General features: G+C 50.3%; 1 long non-coding RNA gene across 1 annotated transcript; it reads right to left on the minus strand.

Moving 5' to 3' along the window:
* Positions 1 to 3,656: 3,656 nt before the first annotated feature.
* LOC121365146 lies at positions 3,657 to 19,529 on the minus strand. Its single transcript, XR_005956952.1, has 3 exons — positions 19,457 to 19,529; positions 5,012 to 5,233; positions 3,657 to 3,779 (listed from the first exon to the last, which is right to left on the minus strand). It is a non-coding gene; the product is annotated as an uncharacterized LOC121365146 (long non-coding RNA).
* Between the last annotated feature and the right edge of the window lie 203 nt (positions 19,530 to 19,732).

Consider the following 19,732-nt stretch of genomic DNA (forward strand, 5'->3'; position numbering starts at 1 on the left):
ATCGTGGAGAAACGGGGAGTCCCTCAGACGGGGGGGGGGGGGGGGGGGGGGGGCCCCGAGGGGCCTGCGGGGAGGGGACCCCGACCGCAGCGGTCCTGCCTGGGACAGGGACACGCAGCCCCGCGGAGCATCCCCGGCCCGGCTTCTCCCCCCGCTTCCCCCTTCTCCTTCCACTCAATCTGCATTATTATTAGCAGTATTTTATCCTAGGAAAAACAAACGTCTCCCTCCCTTCCCACCGCACGCCGGGGGGGGGGGGGGGGGGGGGGGGGGGGGTGAAGGGGTGGCAGGCCCAGATAACAAAGCAGCTGGTGTGGAACGAAGTTGTAAGGAAATAATTGATATGTAATAAGGCTGAGTGAATCTATCCCAAAGAAAATATTGCGTAAGCGGTTATGATTAAACATGCCCGGGCGAAAGGCGCTCTCATAAAGGAGTAATGGAGCTAAGGAAACAAATGATCATTGGGAATGTTAAACACAGAGGGGCATTTCATCACACAAACATAAATCCAGCTTGAAAGAGACTTAACGGGGAAAAAAAAAAAAAAAAAAAGAAGAAGAAGAAAGCCCCCTCCCCCCCCCCCGTTACCCTCAGGTTGTGCGACGGACGCTGTTTGAAGATGCTGGAAGTGCGGGAGGGGGAGAGAGGGAGCTTGGAGATCCCGCTGGAGAAGGACCCGATCCCGCCTCATGCCTTCAGCAGACCCGAGCCTTCATCCACGCAGCCCCTCCGCTGCCCAGAGCTCCCTTTGGGTCACCCCCCGCCCCGCAGCTCCCCCGGATCGGGGCTCCAGCAGCGCTTCCTCCAGCCCCCAAGTACCCCATTCCCCCTCCCCACCACGGGATATCCCTGAACAGGCAGCGCATCCCCTACCGAACCCCGGGATTTCCCCATTTTTATTAAAAAGCAAGAAAAAAAAATTCAGTATTACCCCAGAGAAACGAGGGAAAAAATTAAAATAAACAAAATAAGAAAAAAAATAAATTGCCAGAGCCACGCTTCCTTTCCACAGCGCTCTCCCGCCCGGCTCAATCCCGTTTGAAAGCCAAGCAGCGCGGGCGCACGGTGGGAAAGTGGCAGAGTTTATTCCAAGCCAAACCTCGCCTGGGAGCTGGCGGCTGCACAGGAGGCAGCGTGCGCTGGGCACGGCCAGCCGGCCTCGCAAACCCCGCAGCACACCAATAATTCCCTGGCCCGACTGCTTTCGGGGGAATTTTGGCTCAGGGCAAAGCAAGCCCAGCTCAGCTGCAGCACCGGGCGCTCTGCCGGCTTGTTATGAAGCGTTTTGAGCGATTTAAGTTATTAATGTGGGTTTTTTCTCTTTTTCTAAGGCCAGCTGAGGTGGGTGTTCGCACCCACGAGGGGCTGCAGGACCGGCCCTGCAGTTCCCCCACGTCCAAGCTGGTTTTGGGGCCGCAGGAATTTGTTTTCGTTCGAATTAAATCCGGGAAAGGAGAGGGGCGGGAGATATTTGTATAACAACTTGAAATAATTTACCCGAGAAAAAGGAAATCTGGGCAAGAGTTTATCAGGCAGTTCCCTTTGCCAGCATGTTTAAAATGTATAAGTAATTTTAAAGTGTGTCTTCACTTAATATATTTTCCCCTTTCTCCTTCAGATGACAAGGAAGACCAGTGATTGCAAGATGTCTACAGATAGCGCCCTTTAAGAGTTTCCACATTGTATGGTTGGGGGGAAAAAATGTGTTTGCGGTTCCTCCGTCCCTGCCGACAACTTTCTTAGTCTGGGTTTATGGCCCCTATTGTTCGGGCTGAAAGGAGGATTTCAATTACACCGTACCCCCAGCCAAAAGCGGGAGGGGGGAGAAATTCAGGAGCGTTCTAACAGGAGAGAAAAAGATTCACTCTGAAAAGACTGGGGGAAAAAAAGAAAAAATTCCCCCAAACTGCGTCCGAAGTGACTCCCCGTAAATCCGGGGTTAACGGTGGGGCTGGGTTGGTTTTAGTGAGATATTTTTTGGGGGCATTAGAGAGAATCACTGAAAATTTCGGGGTTTTTTTGAGGGGGATTAAGGCGGTTTGTAGGGAATATGAGCGAGGCATCCCTGATCTTGGAAGTCGCGTGTTGCGAGGGGAAGGAGCTGCCTGGCCTCGGGTAAAACCCGGCTCCCGTTAGGCTCGGGATTAAAAACCAGCGATCGCTGCCAAATGAGAGCCGCCCGTGAGAGAAATTACAAGAGAAAAAAAACCCCACCAAAATCACAACCTTTTCTTTACCTCCCCTATGGAAAAAGAAGCAATTCCCTGTTTTCCACACAGAAAACATTTCTCTTTTCCTCTCTACCTAATTTAAATCAGGAATCTCTCTCGCCATGCACTTGCTGGGACCAACCCCGCGGTGTTTTTGGCCAGGGAGAGCTCCCGGGCGGCATTGAGTGTCTGGAGAGCTTCCACAGCTCTTTCTCCATCTCGGAGATGTTTCATTTCTGATTTCCCCTTGCCTTTTCAGAAGGGGGTGCGGGCAGCGCCCTCCAACCACCCCGAGCTCGAATCAAAGCTTTGAAACAACCTTTAAAGCCAAAGGGGGAACGGGCCAGCTCATTCCTTCGGCTTCCTGGCGAATATTAAGGTTATCTGGGGAAATTAGCCGGGGTTTCTGCAGCACGGAGCAGCCTCGCAAAGAGAAGGATGGAGAGAATTGCCTGAGCTCCAGGAAAATCTATTTTTTCCGAGCAGGCAGCAGCGGCAGGCAGGAATTTGCTTGGGCACAAGCACCTATAGCGGGATCAGGCTGCAGAAATCAAATCTCGGAGATGTATTTACCCACGGCTTTCCCACAGCAGCAGCCCAAACTCTGAAATCGAGAGCAAAGCGGGGCTCTTGAACTGCCAAATATTTGGTTAATTTAGCTGAGTTCAGGCGCAAATATAATTTAGGATCCTGAATTAATTTTATCCTCACACTGGCGAGTATAAGCCAGGAATTACTCAGGTTTTAGGCTTATTTAAAACCCCGTCCTAAAACCAGCCCCCTCCAAAACGGCGTGGCACTTGTTACCTTCGCTTGACAAACTCGATGTTAATTCTCCAGTCCCCGTCTTACTCCAAATCACCCCAGTGCAAACATTTACACCCCCCGGTGTAACGATTTACCTCATTCCTACCACTGCTTTTCATTTTTGTGAACCCCGGGAGATGAGTGGGGAAGAACCTTGAAGCTCTCGGGCAACGGGAAAATCATCAAAACACATTTTATTCTGATGGACGATAATAACCAAAATGGAAAAGAAATAAAACAACAGTCCCAAACTAACTCAAATATTTCGTTCATCCCCGTGTCCCCGAGTTCTTTCTGGGAGCTGGGGATGAGTGGAGCCCCTGCCCCTGGCACCTTCACAAGATCCAGACATATTTTGTGTCACCCGATGGACACACGGAGCCCCCGGGCCGCGGTTCTGTGGTTTTTATTATTCACGGGGTAGGAGAGAAGCAGAAATAGCAAAGAAATATTTATATATACTTATAGTTATAGTTACAGTTACATATATAATTATATAACTATTTATATATAGGTATGTAGTTATATTTATATAGTTATATATATAGTTATATAGTTACATATTTATATATAGTTATATAGTTATATATTTTATATATATTTATATATAAATAAAGTTATACTGAGCAACTTTTTGGGCACGAGCAGTAGTGGAGATGCGGGGCAGATCCCTGGAAGTGCCGGGGGGATGTTCGGGGGCAGCTCTCCAAAACCACGTGTGTTCCCATCCCGGCTCCCAGAGGGAATGGAGCGGGAATGCTGCAGGAATGGTGAGGGAATAGTGAGGGAATGGTGCGGGGATGGCATGGGAATGGAACGGGAATTGTGCGGGAAAGCCGCCGCCCCTCCGTGTCCGGGCTGGCTCTCCCTGCTCGCCCCATCCCCTCGGCGGGGAAGAGCCAGCCCCTCTTATTCCGTGCCAAGTTCCTAAGTCACAGCGCCAAACAGCGCATTGGAAAATAAAACCAACCAAAAAATAATGAATAAATAATAATTGAAAAAAAAAATCAAACGCCAAAGCTTTGTGCTGTCTCCAACCAGGGGGTGCTGGATGCCACTGACGGCTCAGGGAAGGGGAGGTGGAGAAAGGGGATGGGGTTTTCTTTGATGAATTCCTAAACAACCCCTATTATTAATTTCTTCACCAACCAAGGGTGAATAGGGGCTCCAAACGGCAAGATTTGCTTTTCAAAGAGGAACGTGAAATCAAAACACCTGTTCTACATTAGCCCTCTCTCGCTTCCACCTTCCCTGTAAATGAAATTATTTAAATAATGAGAAAAAAAAAAAAAAAAAAAAAAAGAGAGAGAGAGAGAATAGGCATATTTTTTTTCTCTGCTGCCATATGGGATCAGAGCTGGCAAAGCGGGTATCAATTCAGGTGAATAAATTCAGAATCAAGCACTGAAGAAGCGTCATGGTGAGCTCTACCAGAGCATCTTTAGGCACATTCGCACCCAAAACTTCACACCCAAACTAACCCCAAAATCTGCCCCCTCTCCTTTGGTGGGGACGGCCAGCAAGTCCAGAAGCAGCCATCAAACACTCCCAGCCCGTGCCCCCAATTTCCCTGCACCCACGGGGGCGGGGGGGGGGGTGGGGATCAGCACCCCCAGCTGCGGGATCCGCCCCACGCACGTCAGGCCGTGCCCACGGCCTCGGGGACCCGCATTCCCCATCCCATCCCCATCCTCATCCCCATCCCTATCCCATCATCATCCCCGCTCGGGCGCCCCGGGTGTGGCCCCAGGTGCCATCCCCAGCCCCAGCTCCATCCCCCGCCCCAGATCCCATCCCCGGGTGCCATCCCGGGGTGCCATTCCCGGGTGCCAGCCCAGCCGGGGGTGCCCATCCCAGCCCAGCGCAGCCCATCCCAGCCCAGCCGGGGGTGCCCATCCCAGCCATCCCAGCCCATTCCAGCCCAGCTGGAGGTGCTCATCCCAGCCATCCCAGCCAGCCCAGCCCAGCCGGGGGTGCAGGAGCCCCTTTACCTTGGCGGGGGGCTCTGCAGGGCTCTCATGGATGCCGGGCAGCCCTGGCAGAGGGCCCGGCTGGCTCCCGGCCCTGTTTCCGCTTGTCGCACACTACGAGGGGACGCTGCCTGCCCCGATAAGGTATCACAGCGTCGCGGCAGTCGCGGTCAGCACCTCACTGCGAGCTGCCCGGCCCCGCTGGCGGCCGGGCTGGGCCGGCGGGGAGATGTCGAGGCATTTCTGGGAATAATCACATCACACAAGTGCTTACATTCCGGCTTCCTTTCTCTTTATCCCTACCACCAAGTTTGAAGTCACACCTTCTACCGGATTGTTTAAGGTCTCGGGGTTGCAGGGGGGTGGCTGGCAGGGAAGGGGGGGTTGCTGGTTGTTAATCTCGAGGGTTCCTCCAGGCCAATAAAAGGAACGTGGTCAGAAATTTCTTCTTTTCCATAGAAACCTCTCCTTCTCCCCCCCAACCCAACCCCTAACCCTTCCTGTTTGTTTTTTTGCCTGGACTTCAGGGTGTGCAAAGAGAGCTGGGAAGTCCTGCAAGCTGCTCAAATTGAGCTGCAAAGGTACAAAAAAGACTTTGTTTGCCCCATAGAACCAGGGAGGGCTCCTGGTGTACATGCAGACGTTGTGGGAAACACACCTGGAAAGGAGAATGTATAAAAATATTTTATCCACATCCACTGGGATAGGTTTCCCAAAATGCAACTTTAAGGCCTTAAACCTGCAGCATCCAGGAGGTTTGATAAATGTGCTGATATGAAAAGAATTGTCAGTAAACATCGGGGTGTGTGCACACAAATACTTCTTTAAACATCTGGTACACACAATTTACATACCCAGGCATTGATCTTCGTTAACTCAAGCTCTTAAAAGCCTGAACAGGGGGATTTTGACTGGGAGATGGGTAAAAGCAGCTCTGAAAATTCACATTTTCCAGCAGAAAATCCACCAGAATCTCTTTCACTGGGCATTTTACTCCATTCCCCCTCTGCTCTCTGTCCAGGTTGCCGTGGCTTTGTGCCACCACCTGCTGAGCTCGGAGCTCCCCTCACGTCCCCTTCATTGGGATCTACCTGGGATTCCTAAAAATCACCCAGATCCCCTCTGCTCGTGTCTCCTAGCAGGCACCCAGCTTGTGCAGCACGCAGCAGCAGAAGACACAGAATGGTTTCTGCGTTTTCTTTTTTTCCACGCCCGTTAAGAATTCTGGGCTTTAGTGCTTTACAAAAAGGGTAATTTTGGGACTGTAACGAAGCATCCAGCACTGACACACTTTGAAAAGGTAAAATCAGGCAGATGGAGACAAGTGATTTCTGCCTGAGGGGCACTGTCAGAGGGCAAACCTTTGGCAGTGCCCTTGATCCCCTTGTCACCCTTCCCATCCTTCATTTAGGTCACTTTTTTCACGCTGAAACCACCCTGGGACTGCTTCTTCTTTGTGCGGCTCTTGCACCAAACCAGACCCCCCCTCACAGAGGGACTCTGCTGTTTTCTAATAAATAACCAGAGCATGTGTGCACCATGCCTATGGCCACAGAAACCCGGCCTTTGGCTGGGATTTCTGGTTGTCACCTCGTGCCAGTAATAATAACAATAATAATAACAATAATAAGAACGTTGCTTTGTGGATTCAGACCTGCCAGAAAGGCACCAAGCCAAGTGTTACACTTGTGGGAGGTATCTTGCAGAGTACTCCAAGGATCTTTTGTTAGGTCTGGCCTTATTTAATATTTTCATTAATGACCCAGTAAATGGATTACACAGCCCATTAATAAAATTGGCAGATGCTACCCAGTTAAGGGAGCTCATGAAAGGCAATAGAAGATTGAAAATGGAAGGGAAAATGACAGAGAAAAGCAGGAAGAAACGACAGAGAAAGAGCCCAAAATTATTTGTGATGATGAAATTCAGGGAAAGGTGGCTGGAGGATCATTCAAAATTCAGATTCTTTAATTGTGGTTTTATCCACAACCCAGTAAAAATGAATTATTAGTCCCAGAGAGAGATGGGGCAGAAGGTGAGGCTGAAGTTTGCGGGGAGGGGTGGCAGGAGGGCAGGGACCACAGCAGGAGCCCTGCTCACACACAGAGTGGGACGTGGGGGCTGCACCCTCCTGCCAAAAACACCCCAGAGCAACACTGGAACACAACACAAAGAGCTGCTGGTGCTGGAAAGGGCAGGAGAGACCCTTAATTATGAGGGCAGGGTTCAACAGCAAGGCAGGGAAGCCCCCACACGTTTTGGGGTTCCCTGTGCTGCTGGCAGTGTCATCAACGCGATCTGGACCAGTTTGAGTTTGGGACAGTGGGGAAGGAGACATCAGATCTTGGCAAATAAGATAAACCTGACAATCTTGGAGCTTGGCTGCCCACATTTCTCTCTCAGCTCTTCCAGGGGCATCTTGTGGAGCTCTGAAAAAATCCCATCAACCATGAGGGGTCTGTGAGGGGCTGCAGGAGGAGGAAAAGCACCTCACCAGAAATCTGGGATCCCACAGCTGAATCCCTTGGGTCATTCTCCAGAGCAGTGGCAGCTGGTGGGGACCTGCTGGGTGAACAAGGACCTGGCCCAGGAAAGAGGACAAGACACAGCAAAATGTGGGGAAATGAAACAACAAGCAGGAAAATCCTCCCCAGGAATTCTGCTGGCCTGAGAACGGTGGGAGGTGTTGCAGGTCTCTGCTGACCAGAGACTTAAAATGATGAAAAAAATCCCCTAACTGATCAGGTGTAAAGTGGAAATAGGGCAAAAAGAGGATGGAGAATGGGTGTTTCTACCTCCCTGATGTCCCATAGGAATTTCAGGAGGCACACAAGAGCAGTGTGGCCTTCCCAGTGGTTACACAGAGCAACTCAGACCCTGAACAAACACAGAGGCTTTGGGAGCCCCTCTGCCAGAACAGGTCTGTGGATTTAAACTGAGCCAGGGACACGACCACAAAGCACCAGATGTTCCACTGATGGAAATCAGAGTGGATCCAATGGCACCAGGAAAATTCTTACAGCACAGGCTGGGCTGAGGGTTTGATGCATGAAATACTCCAAGGCTGTGGACTGGTGTGTGTGACCTTCTTACATGAGATGAAATTCTCACTCCTTAAGCTTTTTCAGGTTATTGGGCAGAATTTTGGAGGATCTGTTATGCCAAGGATTGTAGCTTGACCTGAACTGTCACCCTTTTTCCTAAATAATTCTGACACCACTACTTCCAAAGGGAAAGAAGGAACTAAACCCCAACGCTGGGCTCAGTTTACCACTGCTTTACACCTGTTTGACATCACAATCCTACCTGCTCCAAAGACTCAAACCTCTGTTCTACTCCTGCCCGTTTCATTTAAACACCAATCCCTAAAATCCTCAGAATTTCAGCCTTTCCTCTTTTCTTTCAGCACTTGCTGTTCACCTATTTGATTTTTTCACTTTCCACTGGGTCACCACTACAAAAATCTTGGCCAAACTATGTGAAGCCATGAATATGATTATGGCCTGCTAATGTAAACAGGCAGGAAGGGGTAAAATAGGTTGGTTTTGTGTGTGTGTGAGAGAGAAAGGGAGAGAGAGAGAAGGATCCAGATCCAGTTTATAAACATCCATCTCCAGTAATGAGTCCTCTAGGAAGAAATGAAAAATAGCCCAGGCCTGGTAAAGTCAATTAAGTTGCTTTTAAATAAGAGGTTACCCAGAGAGGCCAAGAGTTAACATGTAAAGGCTTATTGCCAGTGCTGTAAAAAATAAAAGGAGGCTTGAATATTTGAAGACATTTGGTTGCTATTATAAACAAGTGGATCTAATAGTGTGGGTACATTCATAGACTAACTGTAGAAGTTGGGCATCTTACAAGGACACATTGAAAGGAAAAAACTCCAAGGTTTCCTGCCTAAATAATTCCAAATGGGTCATTATAAAACCACTGATACAACACGTGTGGTTGGGACCCAGGGCATTTATAAGGAAAGCTTTTCAAACCCCCCAATAATGAGCAGCTAACAACAAGAGCACAGCCAAAGGTGTGTGTAATCTGCAGGGAACACATGGCAAAGCTTTACCCTGCAAATTCTTCTAGTGGCCTGGAGAGCAGATGGCCCTGACACCACCTCCAGCCCTTTGCAAAACTCCACTGAGTTTATCCCAGTGCTGGGATTTGGAATTGGAGAAGTGAGTGCAGTGACAGCACCTTCCAGGGAGGGAAGGGCTCTGCTCAAAGAGATGAGAAAAGAAATTAAAGACAAAAGGAGAACAAAGATGCTCCTCTCTTCTGCTCCAAAGCCCAGATTTTTCTCCTTGGGCCAAATCCCATTTTTGTGGGGGTTTCAAGGAGATTGCAGTGGGCTGCTAACACAATCTGGGCCAGCTCTGTAATTCCTGCAAAGACAAATAACCTGGAGTTGGCACCCACACAGCAAAGTCACCTTCTCACAGAGGCCAGTGCTGACCCACTGGCCCCCTTATAAAGATTAATGCTCTTTTTTTTTTTTTTTTTTTTTTTTTTTTTTTAATGAGCAATTCTGACATGGTGACGAGAAATTTCATATCTGTTTGGATTTTTAAAAATGTATTTGTAACTTTTAAAAGGTGTATATTATAAAATCTGTGTATATATGCAGAGGAGCTTCCCAAGATATCCCAAGCTGCCAACTCTTGCCCTTGGAAGCAGTGGAAATGCTGTTCTCTGCTCCAACTCCTGCAGGAACACTCCCAGAGCATCCCATGGTGTGTGACATCCATCCCCTCCCATGGAGCTGCTTTTCCAAAGGAAAGCTTCCTGATTTGAGTGGTAGACTTGACAAAGCCACAGCACCCCTCCCTGAAGGCAGATTCAGCTGATGGATCAGAAGTTCTGACCAGCACAGCCCCTTCCTGCCCCAGCTCAGAGCTGGCCCCTGATCCCAACCATCCATCTCCTCTCATCACACGTTTAAATATCCGAGCCTCTTCTCACACTCATCTTCATTTCACACAATTCATCTCACACAAGCTCAGAAGTCCCCACTAAAGCAGCTCAGAATCTGAAAAATATAAAAACCAAAACCTGAGGCACCACCAGAGCAGCAGCTCAGGGATCCATGCTGAGGGATTTGTTGTTCAAAATTTCATTCCAAAATGAGGAATTCTGATCCTGGATCCTGTGTGGGGATGCTGTGGCTCCTGGGAATTCCCATTTGAGCCTCGCTTTGCCTCTGACAGGGCACAGGTGAGCATGAAGGAGCATCCAGAGCTGGGCAGAGAACAAGCCCAGAGCAGAGCTGGCTGCTGTGCTGGCTGCTCTCTGAGTGTGGGATGGCAGAGGAGGAGGCAGGAGTGCAAACCTGCCTCTATTTGTTTAAGCCAGCAGTAAATTAATGCTGCAAATCTGCCAAGCTGACCCTGTGGTTTCAGGGAGATTTTTCTGGCTTTCTGGTCTGGGGTATTATACACACAGGTTTCCTTTCTAGCCCTTGATAAACACTTCTGACCAACTACTCAGGAGGAGCAGGGTGGGGGGAACATTCCCAAATCCCAGTGTGAAAACCCCAAGCCTCCCCTCTCCTGTAAACGGTGCCCTTGTCACCAGAGTCCTGCACCTGGCTCCCAGGGTGGGGACAAGCTCTCCCAGACATGTTTCCTGTGTTTTGGGGGGGCCACCTGGCAGCCAGCAGCAGGGAGGGTCACCCTGGGTGTCAGCAGCTCTGTACCAGCCCAGGGAACCCCTGGGATTATTTATTAACTTGTCCCAGCGCTGTCAAACGGGAGAGCAGCAAGTTTGGAGACACTGGGCTGACAGAGTCCAGTCTGGGGAGATGCTAATAAAGAATGTCCATAAGATCCCTAAAATCTGGGTCCAGGGATGGCCCAGCGCCTCACTGCTACCCTCCAGAGACCCCAACAGCACCTCACACCAGCAGGAACAGCCTGGAGCATGGCTTGGGCACTGCTCCACATCCAAAGCTGTGGTGAAGGGCTCCACCCTGGAGCAGGCTTGGGGAATAAGGAACTAAATAAACCCTTCTTGGCTCTATTTTGTAGGTGAAAATCACTCTGTTTTAGGGATGTGCTCAGTGTTACACAGGGTACAGGTCATAAGTTTGGGGTCATTCCCAAAGATGCCAGCTTGGTGCAGAACAAGTGCTCAGCCTGTTCCCTTAAGGGTCCTGCATACCTGGACCTGCCTCCAGCAACTGATTTATCTCTCTGATTCTCTCCATTCTTAGTTTTGGGGTGTCTGGTCCCATTTCCATGCTGTCACTCCTAGAAAGAAAGTTCCTGTGCCACATGGACTGGGAACAAGTCATTGGGTTCAGAGAATCCCAAGGAGCATCATTAGAAAAGCTGCACACACAGCAACAAACCTCTGCACAGACACCAGAAAATCCCTCTCAATAACGAGTTTGACAGCCAAATTTCTTCAGTTTCACCACTCATTTGTCCTTCCCAAACCCCCCTTTGAGGCCTGCTGTGGCAGGGGAGGTCACTGAGGAGAGGGGGCTCACTCCCTGGAAGGGCTGCTCCACCCCTGCCCGTGCTGAGAGCAGCCAGGAGGGACCAAAGGCAAGGCTGTCCTCCAGGAACGTGGAATAATAACATTTACACAGAGCCACAGGGCACTGGGAGCTGAGATCCCACCAGCGGGGCAGGGAATGCTCTTGGATTGATGGCAAAGAGGGGGAAGAAGGTGCAGAAACTTCAGGTCAGAGCAGAGGGCTGACACACAGCCCAGCAGGCAGCCACACAGTCAGGGAGCTGTCCCTCCATGCCCAGGGAGATTCCTGGCCAGCTCCTTCTCCTCCCTCTTCCCCTGGCATGGCTGGGAATAAAAATGCTCAGCGTGGCTGTGCTGATCCCAGGTGAGATCTGCCACTCTGTAAAACTCCTCGTGTGCCCCTCATCCCTTCTTTCCACACACAGAGCATCTCCTAAGCCCCCTTTGTCAAATCCCAGAGCGGGGGCGAGAAGAGAGAGATGTGTGACCGAGTTACACCTTGGCTGCTGGGCTGGGCTGTGTCAGGTCCCACAGCTGGGAGGAGATGCATGGTCCCATAAATCCTTGGAGTTTTGGGGACAGCAACACTCTGCACCACAAAAAAATCATTTTGTGATGTTCAGATGTTTGTGATACTCAGCTCTCATGGCTGGGAAGCCCTGCCTGGGTAGGAGGAAGGAGCAGGAATGTATCTGTGCAGGTGTGAGCAGCATCCCTGTGCTGTGCCTGGGTTTCATGCTCAGGTGGTGCATGCTCAGGGATGGCTCAGCCTCAGGGCCAGGCTGGCTCTTAAAATCCCTGCTCTGAGCTTGTCTTTCCCCTCTGCAAAAGGGAGGGGGAAAAAACCCTCTTGTATCAGCCAGGAGACAAAATCCACTTAGCATCGCATCAAAAAAAGGAAAAGTGCCCCTAGAGGGAGATCAGTCAGCAAGGGGCTGTCCCTGTGCTCCAGCTCGGATTAGATCCTGCGGCCGGGAATAAACAACTTTCACCTTGCCGTGACCCCAGGGATCCTGCAGCCCGCCTGGGCAGCGCTGCCAGCGTCCCGCGGGAGCTGCGGGAGCCGGGAGCCCCCACGGCACGGGATAGCCCTGTGCCGTGCCATGCCATGCCATGCCATGCCATGCCATGCCAAACCAGGAGCCCCCGCGGCACGGGATAGCCGGGAGCCTTAGCCGTGCCATGCCAGAAGTCCCCCATGGCACGGGATAACCACGAGCCCTGGCCATGCCATGCCAAACCAGGAGCCCCCGTGCACAGGATAACCAGGAGCCCTGGCCGTGCCATGCCAAACCAGGAGCTCCCGTGGCACGGGATAACCGGGAGCCCTGGCTGTGCCATGCCAAGGCAGCAGGGACCTGCGGTTGTGTGACCCCCAGCACACACCTCAACCCCGAGCTGCCTTTTGCTGAAATTTTTTTTTTTTTCTGAAATGCAGCCCGTGGAAGAAGGCAGGATTTTATTGTGCTTCACGCAGAGATAAATAAAGTAGACTTGGGGATGAAGCAGGTATTAAATATATGGCATCCTGGGCTTCCTGGCTGAGATACACGGATCCAATCTGCCCGTATTTTACTTCCAGGCTACTTGTCAGGCATCCTCCCCCAAGCCAAGGGGGAGGGATCCATCTGAGCCTCCAATTAAAGCCCAGCTCTCCTTAAAGGCACCATTGTAGGCAAAGGGGGGGAAAAAAAGAAAAAAAAAAAAAAGAAGGAAAAAGATAATTCTGTCAGCACAGATGTCTCCTACGCTGAGGGGTTTGCAAAGGAGTAAAACCTGAGCCTCTATTAGCCCATTTGCAAAGTTATGGACTGTAAATAAACAGAGCAGAGCAGTTCCCCCACCTAGGAGATACCACAAGGCAGTGGACAGCCCTGACAAGCCCGAGCCTTGCTGTAACTGGCTTATCTTTCTAATCCTCTGCATTATTAATAGTAGTAGGGCTGTGATAGAGTCCAGAGGCCACCCCGTGACAGACACCACCGTGTGAAGCATCCCACAGACACACAGGCAGGGCTGGCCCCGTCTCTGCAGGGCTCCTGGCGCAGGAGGATGGGACAAGGCAGGCACAGGAAGACGAGGTGAAGAACCCGAGACCACAGGGTACATCAGCAGCAGAGGAGACAACAAATCTGCTCCCTCCCAAATCTTTGTCTATCCCCCCAAGCTCAGAGCAGGATTCTTGCTGCTATTGCTTCCCATCTTCCCCTCCGCTGTCCTTTGGCAACAAAGAAAGAGTTGGAAGCCACCTCCCTTGTCTTGGTCACACCAAAACCACTCCAAGTCAGAGAAAGGATCAGAACCATGTGGGATCAGCCATAAAGTGGCCAGCTCAGTGCCTGATCTGGCAGAAAAACCACTTTCTTTGCCATATTTTATGGGGTTACCATCAGCTCAGCTGAGCCTGCCCACCCCAGAGCCAGAGCCTGGAGAGCTGAGCAGGCAGCAGCTGTGGAGATGGAGGGAGGAGAGGCAGGGACAGCCCACCCCTCTCCACAGAGAATGCCTCTGGAGCTGAGCCGGGCCATCAAACCAGGCACAAAGCTGAGGAGAAAACCAAACCAAGTTCCATTCAGCTGCTGCCACTCACGGCGTGGGATGGGAGTCACTGCTCCACCTGGGGCTTGCTGATTTCCCTCCTCCAAAACGCCTGAAGCTGATGGGGATTGCAGAGTGGGACAGAGGGTGGGCCTGAGGAACAGCAGCACCACAGAGCATCTGCTGGGACACCATTTCAGGGGTTCTGGGCTGATGAGAGCAGGGCTGGGGAGCCATCAGCCCAAGCCATGGCCCTGCCCACCCCGAGGCTGAGCCCATGGAGGGGCCACAGCACCTCACAGCTGAACTTGGAGACAAGGAGGAAATGGGTTAGGCAGGACAGATGTCCTCTGGGATGGGATTTTCAGATCTTTCATTCCAGCTGGATGTCCAAAAGGAAAGCCTGAAGTTCAAGAGGAGCTGAGAGCATCACTGAGCTCAGTGTCTCTGCTGTCTCCTGCCCACCTTAGTCCCACTCCCTGGTTTAGAGGGAAGCCTCAGGCTCCGAGCTCTGCCCAGAACCACAGGAACCTGGGGAAGAGGCCAGCTCTCCCCATGGACAGATCCAGCCTGCCCCCAGGTGTGTCACCACCATGCCTGCTGCTCTGACACCACACGCTCTGGACACTGCTCCCACCGAGCCCACGGCTAAAATTCCACATTTCTCTCTTCCTGCATCCTCCTGCCCAAAGCCTGCTCCTAATCCACTGTCCCCAAGAGCATTTCCCTTTGCCTCCTGCTCGTTTAGTTTGGCTCCTGCCTGGATGCCCACAAAGCCTTGACTTTCCTGCTGGCTCAGGGCTGCTTGAGCAGTTTCCTCCAGAGGCAAATGGGTGCATTCAACAGAGCAATAAAATCCGAGAGACTTTCTGGGCACAGGGCCTAATCCAACTCCCAGGGAACACGAGGAGGAGGAGGAGGAGGAGGGTTTTGCTCTTCAAGCCAGGGGGCTGAGGGAAAAGGCAGGAGGAGGGCTGGGACAGTGACACTGCCATCCTGGTGGACCTCTTCCGAGGTCAGCACTGGGAAGGCAGCAAGTGGTAAAAGCCTTTTCCACTGCATGGAAGCCCCCTTGTTCCCATTCATGTTTTCTCAGTGCTACCTTGTTCTTCCTGAGCAAGCCATAAATTCAGTCATATGGGTTTTCTCTGTCCTACTTCTTTTTTTCCTTTTTTTTTTTTTTTTTTTGACATCCATTTAATGACTTTTCTCTTTAATATATGGCAGGCATTTTCCTTCTGAAATACCTGAGGTTTAGGACAGGTAGTAAATGGAGACCTCTCACAGAACCACTGGCCCAGAACCCAGTCTTATTGGCACTTAGAAAAGGAGATCCATTTTTCCCTCTCTGCTCTTCAATTAGCTGCAATGTTTGCCTTTAAAACATAAAATTAGAAGCCTTTTTTAGAGGCACAAAGCAATATTATACTGCAAAACACATTTTTATTCTCCCCTCCCTGCTACCAGTTCAGCACAGCAGATATATGAGACAGCTGGTTTCTAGGCACCGCTCTCTTCTGAAGATTTAGGGTCCAGCTTGCAGTTCCTGTGAAAATAATGACCTCCCTTGCTCTTTGTAGGCCTGTGCTTGATCCTGCCCATATTAGCAGGACCTTTCAGGTCGAGTACTACAGGATTTAGTGCTGGAAAGCAGAGGTACCCAGCAGGCAAACATCTCCGAGTCCGGGCAGTGAACGTGTAGGTCAGCACTTCTCACATATCCGAGAGCTGCTTTCTCAAGGAAAAGCTTCATGCAGCCACTCTCACCCACCCAGGTGTCTTCTCACTCAGGAATCAGTAAACAGGGATAGGGAAGGCTCTGGGAGTGAGTGCCACAGGGACTGAGGTCTCAGGCTGGGTCCAACGCCAGCCCCTGACTGGTGCCCACACCAATCCAGGGGCAGCCTCAGCCCACACTGCCGGCCCACGACAAATCCCTGCTTCAGGAGCCACAGCCAAAGCACCAGAGTGCTGCACACAGCCCACAAATCACAGGGTGGCCCCTCTGGTTAGGAAGACCAGAGCACAACTCCATGCTCCTGCTGAACTCCAACACACACAAAACCCTTCCTGCTCTGCTCCCCCCTTTTTGATCCCCAGTCCAAAGAGCTCTGAACCCATCCCTGCTCCAGGTAGGCAGCTTCAGCTCAAAGCCCAGCAGCTGGTGCTGCTGGCTCTGGAGATCTGTGCTTTGATTGCTGGGAGGCTGCAGAGCCCAGCCACGGCCACCCAGACTCCTGCAAATCCCCAGTCGTGTGCTGTTACAAAGGTGAAGCCACCCCAGCTCAGAGGAACAACTCCAATGTTTGTACTCATGATATCCAGCTGGTCCATGCCATTCTCCTCCTGGCATCAGCCTCACTGTCACAAATTCATAAATAAACACGATCTAAGACAAAAAGCAGCTAACATTCATATTTTCTTAAAGTGGTTCAAATCAGCCACAGCACAGGAGAGTGAAAAATATCCTGGGATGGCAGCTATTGAACTCAAGAGGCAGTGAATTGTGCTCCATGTTGGATCAAAGGGGAGCAGGGAGCAGAGAAGAGCCACTTTCTCCACCACACATGGGTGATTTTCCAGATGTCTCTTGTGGGAAATAATGGCACTCAGCACTGTTAACAAAAAGCAGCCAAATCTCAGGAAAGGGAGGCTTGACTCTTTTATCTCCCTGGTGTTACTCATCCATCTCTAGAGCAAGCTGATAGCAGAATGACTGATTCCAAAATTACAGGAAAGAGCAAAAAAGTCCATGAAACCACTAAGATGGATCAGCAGATGTACCTGCCCCTAGAATTCTGTCTGTGCCCTCAGCCCCTGTCTGCCTGCCTTATCTGCTGGGCTCTGGGCAGAGAGCAGCACAGACAGGTCAGCAGAGCTGCAGGACCCACTGCCCTGGAGAGCCCCCATGAGAAAACAGGACGTTGCCTTGATTGCCAGCTTCAAGTAACCAAAATAATCCCCCTTTCCCTTCCTGAAAGAATTTCCCAGGATACAAAAAGCAGCCGATTTTCCTTAGTTTTTCTTTATTTTTACTACTTTTTAAGTGCTGGTGCCTCTTTAGCCTGAAGTGGCAGGAGGGGACACCTCTGACAGACAAATCATCAAACCAAAAGTCAGCAAAACCTGGGGGTGTTGGAACCTCTAAAGTCCCCTGATCCTGGGCTCCTCCACCACTCCCTCTCTTCTACCAGCACCTGAGTATTTGCTCCCAGGTAGCAGGAGGTGTTTCGTGCTGTGGATGCCCCAGGAACATTTATGGGGCTGGATTGCCCGGGAATGCTGAGGTGGCTCCTCTCAGCCCTTCTCGCCACCTAACACAAAGCAGGTGTGCTGCCCTGCCCCTCCCAAACCTTTTGAACTCCACCAAGTGCTTCAAGTCCCTGATTTTCAGGGTACAGAGGAACTTTTCCTTGATGCTGCTGCAGCTCTTCTCTTGGAGGAAATGATAAAGGCAGCCCAAATCACATGCAGGCAGAGAGCAGAAAAGGGCTCGACTTTGGGGGCGATCAACGAGAGCTGTCCTCCTTGTCCTCACCCGGTTTGTGAGGGTTCAGCACTTCTGCCTTTCTATTTAGGTGCTTTTAACTGGTGGGAGAGGCATAAATTTAGCTTTGCCCCTCCAAAGCCTTAGTGAGGAGCTTGACATTCAAGAGCTTGTTGAAAAACCACGGGATTTGTGTGTGTGTGTGTGAACACTGCTCATTGACGCGTCTGAGGAGCTCCAAGCTTTCCACTCCCTCTGAGTTGTTTCAAAACTATGCATTTGCCCCAAAACCATTCACCCAAACCAAACCAAACCAAGCGGGCTGTTTTCTGTCAAAGTCTCAAAAACACCGAGCCCGCTGCAAGACACGTCTTAAGAATCCCTCAATTAATGAAAATGTGAAATCCGAGGGAAAAATAAAAATCTTCAGGAAAACCGAGGAGAAGTTAAAAACAACTCCTTCAGGAAAGAGAATTTTAATTAAAAATAATATCCCGGTGGATAATTTATGTTTCTACCTAAAGATTTAAATTGCAGAAGCAGCAAAGTAGATTTTTTTTTTTTTTTTTTTTTTTTAACTCAACATATAATTCATCCTAATATATTACAAATGGCACACTGAAAGAGCATGCCCGGAAAATATTAATAATTGAATTCAAATGAGTTTTCCCTAAAAGTCTAGAATCGAGGGGAGAAATTCTTAAACGTATTTGTGAGTGGAAAATGGGGAGGGAAAAAAAATTTTTTTAACGCCATCAACATCCGAGAGTGGAAAACACCAGATTTCAAATTCATGTATTCTATATTTGAACATCTTGTTTCTATTTAACAGAATAGGCCTTTTTTTCTCCGGATTTTTCTCCTTTTTCTGCCTTCCCCCCCCCCCCCCCCAGTGGAAAATGGGGAGGGAAAAAAATAATCGAGACAGAGATTTTTCCAGGCGTTCTGAGAAACTAACTGTGCTGTGTGGAGTCTCTCCGAGCATGACAGAAAAGGGATTAAAGCAGGTGACACTTTGAACTTAGCTTAGATAAGTGACCCTCAAAATCAACAGTCCAAAAGTTTAGTACACAGATTCCCTGGACACGTCTAGTCGGGTCTTCGTCAAAACCTTCCCGACTTCAGTAAGTCAAATTAAAATAAAGAGGACAGGTTGCTCGGGTTATCTCCTGCTATTGTTTTAGCCACTTATTAGCGCTAATGGACAATTAGTGGTCGGCGCAGATATTTTCTGCAATACGAGGCAAAGGGGATAATTCTTTGTTTGCTTCTGTGTGGGAGAAAAGCTCATCTGCGGTCAAATGTATAAAAATAGCAGCCAGCAAAGAAGTGTGAAAGACACCAGTTAAACAGCCCGATTTCCAATTTCCAAAGAAGAATATAGTTGAAAACAGATCGGCTACGGAGTTTTAAGGAATCCTCCCCATGCACTTGAAGCACAAGGAAGTCTGCACTTTATAAACAACCAAATATATGCTCAGGATAAAAGGCGAGGCTTTTTGAACTCCTAGCTGGCGTGTTAGGAAGACCTTTAATGACATTAGCAGTTCTTCAAACCCAGAAAGGCCACATTATTTCTGATCCTATATGGTCACCACATGTAGCTTTATAAAGAGGGGGAGAGAAAAAAAAAAAAAAAACAACCCAAAAAAAACCCACCAAACCCAAACCTCTCTTCATGCCAATAAATAACTTGCCAGAAGAGAAAATATTTACCGCTGCTTTTCAAAATTCTTTACGCGTGCAGTAAAATCCTCCTCGGAGAAAATGAGCCCGTAAAGAAACCCAAGGCGTTTCCTCCGCGCTCTGCCGGGGCCGCCCCGCGCCCCGCTCCGCAGCCCTTTGGTCCCCCCTCGTTAACACCTCGGGCTTGGGGCGCTTCCCAACGCCAGGGAGGGATGCGGGATGCTCCGGCACGGCGGATGGAATAAAAATACCAAGGAGAAGAAGAATGAGAAGGGAGATACCTGGCGCTGAGCTGCGCGCTTTGCTCCGCCGCCCGGCGCGCAGGCAGGGCCGGCTCCCGCTCCGCGGAGGCGCTGCTGCCCAGGGAGCAGGAGATATTAATGAAGTTATAATTGAGGGATAACAGAGCCGGCAGCGCCTTCCGCGCTCGGGCGGGCTCCCTCGCCTTCTTAAGCGGCGAAATAAAGCCGGGTTTAAAGCGAGGGGAGCGTTCCTCCCCCGCCAAGCCAAAGGTTCGGGCGGAAAAATTGCTATTCCCTGGCTCCGAGCAGCGGCAC

This window comes from Pyrgilauda ruficollis, unplaced genomic scaffold (genome assembly GCF_017590135.1).
Source record: "Pyrgilauda ruficollis isolate IOZ18807 unplaced genomic scaffold, ASM1759013v1 scaffold9, whole genome shotgun sequence".
In the NCBI taxonomy this organism is placed as follows: Eukaryota; Metazoa; Chordata; class Aves; order Passeriformes; family Passeridae; genus Pyrgilauda; species Pyrgilauda ruficollis.